Source organism: Carassius auratus, chromosome 33, assembly GCF_003368295.1.
Source record: "Carassius auratus strain Wakin chromosome 33, ASM336829v1, whole genome shotgun sequence".
NCBI lineage: Eukaryota > Metazoa > Chordata > Actinopteri > Cypriniformes > Cyprinidae > Carassius > Carassius auratus.
Window position 1 is genome coordinate 1,655,452 of NC_039275.1, and position 10,867 is coordinate 1,666,318.

The 10,867-nt window shown below is 35.6% G+C and overlaps 1 protein-coding gene and 1 long non-coding RNA gene across 4 annotated transcripts in view; both read right to left on the minus strand.

Annotated features, from left to right (window-relative positions):
* The window catches only part of LOC113052691 (ephrin-A5b-like), an 87,840-nt gene that overhangs the window by 57,313 nt on the left and 19,660 nt on the right, over positions 1–10,867 (minus strand). The gene's annotated exons all lie outside the window — the stretch shown is intronic.
* LOC113052692 (uncharacterized) overlaps positions 2,449–10,867 on the minus strand; it is an 11,298-nt gene continuing 2,879 nt past the window's right edge. The window contains exons 1-4 of one of the 2 annotated variants that reach the window (XR_003277104.1): positions 8,307–10,867; positions 7,389–7,542; positions 6,174–6,266; positions 2,449–6,061 (exon numbers count right to left, since the gene is read on the minus strand). The exon at positions 8,307–10,867 is cut by the window's right edge and continues 2,879 nt beyond it. This is a non-coding gene — a long non-coding RNA (uncharacterized LOC113052692). The other variant, XR_003277103.1, reaches the window with a different exon arrangement.

Consider the following 10,867-nt stretch of genomic DNA (forward strand, 5'->3'; position numbering starts at 1 on the left):
GTCTCTTTCTGGGCATCTAAACCGTGTGGTTTGTCAGCTCGGAGAGACGCAGCTTGTGCTTCTGTATCATACACGGCTTTTCAAGCGACACCGTTTGATGCAAACCTCGTGTAATCGAAGAAAGCGCAGACTTTCACAGTCTTCTAAACGTCAAAAAGACACAAAGCAACAAACAAACCTTGTCTATTTGTGTAAAGAAACACATTAGACCTCCAGAGGTCACCGTGTTTGACCCTTGAAAGAGAAGCTCGACGCAGTCCTTTAAACCTCAAACACAGTTCATGTGAACCGGAAAACAAAACACGGTGATTGAGCAAATAAACAATCCTTGAAAGAAGAAAGAGATCAAATACTGCGGTGCTGGAACGGACAGCATTCAAATCAATACTTTCCTCATGGGCTTCGTCTTCTTATTCATTCAAAAGATGTTTGTCTTTATAATCTTTCATCAAAATGATACGTAACTCTCAACCCACTTACATTTTCAGCTAGCATCGCTAGTCACTTTACAATATTCAGTCCAGTTTCTGATGAATAAAATCTAATCCTATCCTACATTTTTCCAACCCCACGAAGCAAAAAAAATCTATAAAATATATATAAAAAATAATAATAAATATATACAAAAATTACTATATTTTTACAAAAGTTACGTTTTTTTTTTTTATATTATATAAAAATATTATTTTTTTAATGATTATTTCAAAATATATTTTGCGCTCCATCTAGAAAATACATTCACTTATGTCAAAATTTTAAGAAAAACTTTGTGTATTTATAACACATTTGAATAAAATTAAGTACTGAATAATTTTCTTGCATTTTGGGATATTTAGGTTGAAACTAAATATATTTCCGGTTTCAAGAATATATTTCATTAAGCTTCACTTTTTACAATATACATTTAAAATACAAGAATTTATTTGTTTATAAAAAATTCTGCACTGGAAATTAAAAAATGGTATAGGATTTACCTAGAAACGAATTTCACTCGGAAACTGCTCATGCATTTCACAAATAATTATGAAGAAATGGCACTGAATTAAAAATAAATTGTTGAAGTGGTTGCTTATAAACGTATTCCAATAATTGCAACTTTGAAAAATAATTTTACAGTGTGGTTTCACTCTGAAATACAGACATTACATGGGTTGTGAATTTTTACACCCTTCATATATATATATATTAATAAAGTTGAGCTTCAAGTATCACAGCTTGTCTATGAAAAAGCCTCGTGTGTGTTAGATTTGAAGGGAATTATGTCAGAATAAAACCCCTCTGCAGGACTTTTCCAATAACGAGCATCTTTCTTTCTTCTCTCATCAGAACGGGGGAAATAAAAGATTGTGAAATCAATGAATAAAAGGTGTATGAAACCACCCCGCGGTGACGCTTCCCAAGTGTCTGTTCCAGTCCGACTGGATTCAGGAGTTTATCAGCTCAGCGTGTGGAAACACGAACAGAGAGACTGTGTCTCGTTCTCATCACTACATCTGGAGGAACACACAAACACACACTGATTTCATCACAGCTCCTCTGCTTCTACCGCTGGCTGGAAAGTGTGCTTTTATTGCTTTTTTATGGTAATCTGTATATCAAGAGACACAAACGTGGGCGCTTTTCACTATCCAGTCCATTTCTGACGGATCATATCAAGTCATATCCAAAAAATTTTCCTGCAAAATATCTGCACTGAAAAACTTTGTGTAGATATTTACTCTGGAACAAATTGCACAGAGAAATTGCTCGTAATTCCACAAATGATGATAAAGAAATGGCAACTCATTTAATTAAAAAGTGTTAAAAGTGTAAATGTTGAAGTATTTGCTTGTAAACATACTCCAATAATTACAATCATGAAAAATATTTTTTAATAGTGTGGTTTCATGCCAAAATACAGAACATAACAGACAAAAAATGGGTTGACCTTTAACCTTTTATGGTCAATAAAGCATATATACACACACACACACACACACACAGACACACACACACACATATATATATATATATATATATATACATATATATATATATATATATATATATATATATATATATATATATATATATATATATATATATATATATATATAAATGTTTTCTTTGGGGGGGGTACAGTTTTTAAAATAAAAATATATTTAAAGTATTATTTTTTTTTATCAATATTTATGTACATATTTTTTTAATTATTGGAAATAAATAAAGCAATTAAAAAAAAGACCTTTCTAAAAAAAAATGACAATTCTATCTGTATAATAATCAGATTTACAATTGTAGTTCTATTATGGTATTTTATATATATACGTATATATATATATATATATATATATATATATACATATATATATATATATATATATATATATATATATATATATATATATATACAGTAGCACAATATATACTATATATACTGTTAACAAAAAAAAAGTTTTGCAAAGTCAAATAAAGCAATAGCAATGAAAGATGCTTTTTAGATAGTATTTTATGTCAAATAATACGAGGCCTTCTCTAAACTGCTTGAGTTAGAGTCGTTCAGCTAATAAAGTCTGTGTTGACAGAAATCTAATCCATCTATTTGTTTTAAAGGGGCTTCCCCCGATGTTACTTTACACCACTGCTGCTTTCCCTCCTTTTACAAGCACACAAGTAACGTCATCTTGAAACGCACTGAAAACTGTGTCGAGGCCTTGACCTTGTCACGTTCGGAGGGTTAGGGCTGATTTTACACATGGGGGGGGCTTGCTAATGGTGCGCAAAGACAAAAAGTTAGCTTGTATCGGGTCCCTAGCTGCTAAACACTGCTGCTAATGCTCGTTGTACAGGAAGCGCCAGGAACAATGAGCTTTTCTACCCACAATTAGCCGTGTTAGAGACGCATGCTAATCAGAGCGCAGTGGGTCACACATCGGCTGCAGAAACAGCTCTCATTACCCGCTAACTATCGACGATGAATAATTAGAAGCGTAAAGTATGAAAACAGCGGCGTGGCGTAATGTCAGGGGAGACGGTGATATTTGGTGTCCTCTGTAGAGATCATCCGTCTGCATATTCAATGAGACACCGGCAGCTGCCACAACAACCTGACCTTTGACCTCAGACTCAGCTGAAACGCTCATTCCTGATTCCAGCGACATCCAGTCGAGCGCAGACGGAGAACAACCACCCATTTACATGAGTCTCTGATCTCCAGATCTAAATATGATCCTCCGCTGAAGAAAATAAAGGCTGCTGAAGCTGGGACTTGTTTTACTGGCTGTCTAGGTATTCTTTACTGAAAACAAATGAGTTTTATGCAGGTTACATCATATATATATATATAAATATATTTAAAACAAGACAAACAAAAACCCAGAGCTGAAAAACCAGAGCCTGTTGAAGGTCAAATCTAGATTGTAAATCAAAGTAAAATAATTTATGAATTTTGCTATTTTTTATTTCTTTTGCATATGTTATAATTATTTTCTGATTTGAATTTTTTATTTTTCAGTAAAGCAATTTGAATGATCATTTTGAGATGTGCTGTCTAAACAAACTTGCCTTGCCACGTCAAAAAATAAAAATAAATAAATAAATTTGTTTTCTCTGTGCATTAGTGGTGCAGATTTTTTATTGACTCATTTTGCAAGTTACATCACTGAATCATCACTGAATCATCCATTAATCTAATTAATATTAAACCACTGATCCATTTAGACAAACAAACAAAGGCTTTGTGAACAAGTCATTGAGTCATTTACTCGGCTGTCTTTGTGAATGAATCAGTGAGTCATTTATTCAATATATCCATTCAACAGCACCAATTTGTTCATGAGCGAAACAAACGGCTGTCTTTATGAACAAGTCACTGAGTCATTAACTCAACTGATTCATTCAACATCACTGATTCATTCACGAACTAAACAAACAGGTGTCTTTATAAAAAAGTCATTGAATCATTAACTTAACTATTTCATTCAATGACACGATTGCAGTTCCTGTGTCGAAGACGCATAACAATATAATATATATATATATAATATATATATATTCATATAAAAACAACAGCAATTCTGCTGTGGCTTTGTTTGGTAACGTAAGTTGGCAGAGGACAAAAAGACAATATACATTATTTAAAATGCATTTTACTCATAATGAACTTGTATGTTGAACTGTTGAATGCAAACAACAGCACACTTGCAATAATGCACAATAAGTCACGTGATCAGCTGCAGCATGATGACTTTTCTCGTAATATTGTTTTGAAACGTAATCATTCCAAAGAACAGTCTGGAATTGTGCATGTGTGCAGGAGCAGATGTGTGGCTGTAGGAAATATATGTGCCTCCCTTTGACCGTTTCTCCTGTAAAAGTCAGCAGCGTGTGCACCCTGCGGACTCGCGACTCATTAATCTCATTCAGCCAAATATAAAGAGTAATATTTGTGTTAACTAACCATTACCAAAGGCAGGTGATAATTGAATTACTGCCATAACAGCGGGACTGTCTGTGAGCCTGGCTGATTTTTTCCCTCCCATTTCCCCAAATAATGTTGTTGGAGTTTATTGGACCCATGAGTATCCGCTATGACCGTGCCATAATTAGCCCTGACTGATGGCGCGTACTTAACATCAAACAATTAGCGCACATTGTCGTTTTCAGCATAGAAGCCCGTGACTGAGGACTCAGGCCGCTGGCTTGATGAAAACCAGTTCTGGCATGGCCAGTGAATCAATTATGAAGCGAAAGTGAGCGGTGTCTTCTGGGTAACTGTCACTCAGTTGTGCAAGGATTAATTAATGTGTTTCCAAAACGGAGCTTTTCTTTGTAAACCGAGCAGATTTTAGCCAAAGCCTGGTGTCTAGCCAAGTTGTCATTAATTTATTCTACAGTGACTCTGTATGATTTATGATTGTAAAATCCACATCCATCAACAGCCTTCTACAAAATCCACAGCCACCTAATTAAATGGCGGTGATGCTGACAGCCCAAAGTGTTATTCAAACAAATAAAGGCTACAAGAAGCAGCATTAACTCGGTTTAACATGATGCACTTTCAAACTTCAGTCTATAAAACAGTTCTAAGTTATTAGAAACCACTAGTTTTCAACAAAACAAAAAAAAACAGTTTATGCAGATACATGACGATGGCGTTTTGGGAGCCTGAGAATGCAAACTCTTTAAAACAGGTTTTAAAATGCAAGCTTTTGAAAATGATACCATTATGTGCACATGCACGCAGTGCTACTTTACAAAGAGACATCGCCAACTAGTGGCCTGGCATGCATAATGCAGCATTTTTTTGTCGCAATTGCGGATCCTTGTGAACAGGGATTGTTTTGAAAATGCTGATGTCTGCATATGAAAAAAAAACACTTTCCCCCAAAACTGTTAACGTTTTAATCCATTTATTTATACAAGCCTGAAAACTCAAATTGTCTCTGTTACTGTTATTCTTACTGTATTTCAGTTCAGTTTAAGTTTATTCACAAATACCAGCAAATTCTACACTGTAAAAAAAAATATGCCTCTCCAACATAAAAATTTCTAGTGACCCGTTGCACCTAAAATTTTTAGTTGGCCCAATTTAAGTTGCTGAAACCAACTTTTTTGTGTTGTGCTGACTACCCCTGCATGTAGACGGAACTTGAAATAGAACGTTGTGTCAATTAAATATTTTCTGTTGACTAAACATAGCTTGTTGGGCCAGCAAGCAGACTCAAATTGAAATAAATTGTTGTATTAAATATTTAATCTTGGTCAAAATAGTCTATTTTTCATTATTTCAAATAAATTACACACTGTGCTTTGATAAAGAAGATTTTATGTATTTATTTAAATACATATGAACTTGCCTGTTAGGCTCAAGTAAAATATTACACAAGTATTCAACCAGTGCCAAAACAAGCATCATGAGGGCATTTGTGAAGTCTCCCAGATTGTCCATGACAGCTTCCTCCTCCAGTACTACAGCCACATCGACCACTGTGGGATATGGTCCTGAGTTGGTAGAACTGTCAGTCACTTCCAGGATCCCCATTTTCATGGCCTTTGTGTGTGGCCCCAGTGCCTCAGTATCCTGTGAAACAAAATAAATTATTTTTAGTGTCAGACTGAAAGCATAATGTCTTATGCAATCACTACTGCATCACAAACAGTAAGACCATAATAAAGATATTCAAATTAATTACCTTAATAGTCTTTGAAATTGAAGCTGGCTCTCTCAAGTACAGTGGAAGACCACGAAGAACAGAAGACCTTCTATAAGTAGTTAGATCTGTGGTCTGCCAAAAAAACCATCAATAAGACATTATTAAGTCACTTAATTAACAAAGGGGTTACACATATACTCTACCAAAAGTTTAGGATCACCTACTCTTTTCACCATTGGGCATCATTTCAACTTCATGAAATAGTTACCTGAAATACATTAAGATTACAATCTGCGGGGGATAATCAGCTAACAAATGCAGCAAGTCCGCAGTCCCTTAAAGAGATACTCCACTGAAAAATGAAAGTTCTGTCATCATATACTCACCCTCATGTTGTTTCAAACCTTTATGAATTTCTTTCTTCTGCTGAGCAGAAAGGAAGATATTTAGAAGAATGTCAGTGGGGTATCCCTTTAAGACTGTTGGAATAACATTCCCAGAGTCTACTTAGGTTAGATACTGAGAGTGGTTTTCTAACAGTCCTAAAATAGATCTCAAACATGCTGTGTGCTCGTTGGCTGTTTTTTGTTCAGTCATATTGACCAAAAGTGCGTCAGGTGACTTTCATGAGGCTGATCAAGATTAACCAATGGTGAAATTAGTCAATTTTGCACAGTATGTAGGTGCTGGTCAAACGGAGCTATGATAGGAGAAAAACAGCTTAATACTACACCAAAATATTTCTCTCTAATGCATACATGTTGATCTCAAGGTCATAAACAGGGAAGTTGACTGCTTTGCCTATTTTGTTATCCATACCAATTGAAACAATAAATTAGCACCATAATCAAAATCTCACCGAGTTTCCATGTACACTCCATGTAAATAAGATAAAGTAAACAATACATGTGACATCCCACAAGCAAAAAAATAAGCCATCATCTCTGAACGCATACATTATATTATGTATTTGCGGGATTTGAACTTGTATTGTAGATCATCAACATCAAGTATACATGGAACATTTTTGACAAATTCTGATCATATGATGTAATTCTATTGCTCACATAATACGCATTGGATAAATGTCACAAGACAAAGTATCAACTCAACTGCCAGAGACCTTGAAATTAAAATGTTGAGTTTTTGTGGAGCAGTGACCTGTTGGCAGTTTCTTCTCTTACACAGGTATCAGAAAATTATGTTACACTGTTTAACACTGTTATATTTTATACAAAGAAATGATTAACATACCTGGGCATCCAGTTGTTCCAGAAGTTCATCCAAGTTGTTTCACCTTCCCTGTCTTGCTTTGGTTCTGTACATCTTTAGCAACCCCTGGGTGTGATTGTCCAGCGCTGTCAGGAATGGCTAACTTCACGGTTACCCCAATACGGTAGATGCAAACCTGTGGGTAATGAAAGATTCAGAAGCAAACAATTAAAAGCAAAGCAAATTATTTCCTAGCCTAAATTATCAGTCACTCTGTGATAGCAAAAGCATAAGTTGTCAATACTAACTGTCTGTTACAGTCAATTATCAAATATATAATAAGCCAAAATGCAAATGGAATTTGAAAATATTGACCATTAAAAATAGTAAACGGAAACATGTTGGCAAACTGATAACGTTAAACAACTTACAAATCTGATAACATTAGCAGCTATTCATTTGCGTGTTAGCACAAATTTTTATTTATTTATTTATTTTTATCGGACTGAAATGTTTTTTCGTTCTTGCAAAAGGAAGCTTTGTGCAAAGTACTAGCTGCTAACATGAAGGCACACATGCTTTGAATGCCAACTAACTGTTAGAACTAACGTTAGCCTAAATTATCAGTCGCTCTGTATAGCAAAAGCACAAGTTGTCAAGACTAGCTGTCTGTTACAGTCAATTATCATACATATCATTAGCCAAAATGTAAATGGAATTTGAAAATATTGACCATTAAAAATATTAAACGGGAACATGTCATGCTTAACCGTTAGGGTCGACTTTAAATCACATGCCAGTTGGAAAGGAATGCTAAGCTTTATGTGTTAAACATGTTATTTTCCAGCACTGCTAATCACTGTAGGTACTCACAATAAAGCTATTTCAAACTTTGTTGATAGACAATCGATATATTCTTAACCTAAATTTGCTCATTAACTTGCAGCACAAAGTACTCACCAGTGCAATGTCGTGACTCGTGGTGGGGGAAACTCCAGCCTGCTGCCTGCACCTGGTAGAACTCCTTTGCGCATGCTCAGACGTTTGACGCTGTTCCCTCTTGCTCGGCCAACATAATATTTTTTGTGCAACGTTAAAAGTTCTCTCAACACAATTATTTATTTTCTCTTGATGAACATTTTGTAGTACTTTCATGGAAATCATGCTATCATTGACCAAACATATTTTTCTTTTTTGACACAACCATTATGTTGAGCCAACATGTATTTCCTCATTTGTACAACTTTTTGCATCAGTCATTTTTTACAGTGTATGATGATACAGCGGGGGTACAAAAAAACAAAAAACAAATTAGGTATAGTGAAATGGGTCCCCCAAAGAAGCTAAAAAAGCTTATAAGTGGGGGCCCATAGTTTATGAAAGAAAAAAATAATAATAATAATGAAAAAAAAAGTGGTACAGACAAAGTACACATTTACCACCTGCAACCAGACGATGGTAAATGAACTGAAAGCATGCGAGAGCATACCAATACAGAAATAAAAATACATACACATACAATCATACATACCAGTAGACCATGAAAAGACAGTTATATATTAAATATAGGTTGATAGAAAATGCTTTTTTAGTTGTCTCTTAAAGTTGGAGATAGAGGGCAACACCTTAAGGCCATCATCAATCCCATTCCAAATCTGCGGCCCCCTACAGACAACGCTCATACTGGCGCGAACACGTCTGCGATATTTTCCAGATATGAGTGATTTGGTTCTCGTTTGGTAAGTGTGCTGGGGGCTGGAGATTGGAACAAGGCTACTTAATCTAGAGTTCAGATTATTAACAATTTGAAACATAAAACAGGCATTATGATATTTATTTAGCTCAGTTAGTAACTCATGCAAAATGCAAGAAAATTATTCAGTACTTATTTTTATAAATACAAAAAGTTTTTCTTTAAATTTTGACATAAGTGAATGTAACTACAAAAACACAAATTTGTTAAAACCGTAACACCATGCGCATAAGGAATTGCATGTTCGTTCTATAAGAATGCATATGAATGCAAATGTGTAGTGTTTCTTTATAAAGTGACATCGCCAACTAGTGGTCTGGCATGCATAATGCAGTGTTTTTAGTCGTTTTCGTGGATCTGTGTGAACGGGGATAATTTTGACAACGTTGACTTCTGAACAAAAAACTTTCAAAAACAAAAAGCACTTTCAACTAAAAACAAAAACTTTTTTATGCATTTTGGTCATTCATTTATACAAACCTGAAAACGTGAACATTTGAAAATGAGTTTCTAAGTGCAAGTTTTTGAAAATGATATGGTTATCGTTTCTATGTAGACTACAAAAACGCAAATTTGGGAAACAGTGATTTCACATGCATGCGTATTATGTGTTTAGGATATAGGAATGTGTATGTGTGCAGGGGCGTAGCATTTCTTTACCAAGTGACATCGCCAACTAGTGGCCTGGCATGAATGTTGCAGCTTTTTAGTCGTTTTTGCGAATCCGTGTGAATGGGGTCACAATGTTGTCAACTGTATGCAAAACTCTACAAAAGTCCAAAGAAAAACCTTTCTGTTTTCAGTGCAATCAATGTCATATACACATACCCTCGAACTGCAAATCTGTATGATCAGACAAACTGAGGTTTTGGAAACTGGAAGCCAGTCGGATGAAACGGCACAAAAACACCTAAATCCAGCATGCCGGTTCCAGCCGACGGTCTCCAGAGAGACTCTTTTGAGACCGCTAGAGAACAAAGGGGGTTTAATTATCTTGCTTTGTTATTCACACAACAGATCTGCTTCATCCTCTCAAAAGAAGATTCCACTGTGAGCTGCTGGCCTGGTGTCTCTCCTCAAACGCACCACTGGCCACTTTGAAGCACATTCTTTCGCTCACTTCGTGGGGCATTTGTTTTTTGGCCTGGAGTCGGGAATCACGGGGGTCTCTCAGCTGGTGCGGTGGGTTTCATAGAGCTTGTTTGACAGACAGACCGCTCTACTGAAGAAGAGAGGCTTTTGAAATACTTGACGGAGACAGAACCCTGCGGGGAGCGACACTGCACTGGGAATCTGAGCAAGGTTCTGCTTCCTTTAGTCTGGGACTGTAAACGTTTGCATTGCAGAGATTAAAGGAGAATCAGAACCACAGCAGACCAGGAACTATTAGAAGAACTTTAAGAAGAAAGAAACAACCATCCAAATGGGGAGAAAAGATGCTCTTCACTAACAAAGAAGTATCATGGTATCATCTGACGTTTCAGCATTACTTTCTGTAAGGCTTCCAGACCTGTGTGGAATTACGGTATGTGTAGCGTCGTGTTGTGTAGCGTAAAGAAATAAAATAAAATAAAATAAAATAAAATAAAATAAAATAAAATAAAATTAAATAAAATTAAATAAAGAGAACTTCTGTTGCTTCTGAAGGATACAAAAACGTATTTAACATGCCGACGCACAATGCTGTTTATTCTCATTTCTTAAGGGACATGAGATAAGTCTTGGCCTCCAGTGGCCCTTTAGCCTGACCTTGTGTACAAACCTCCAT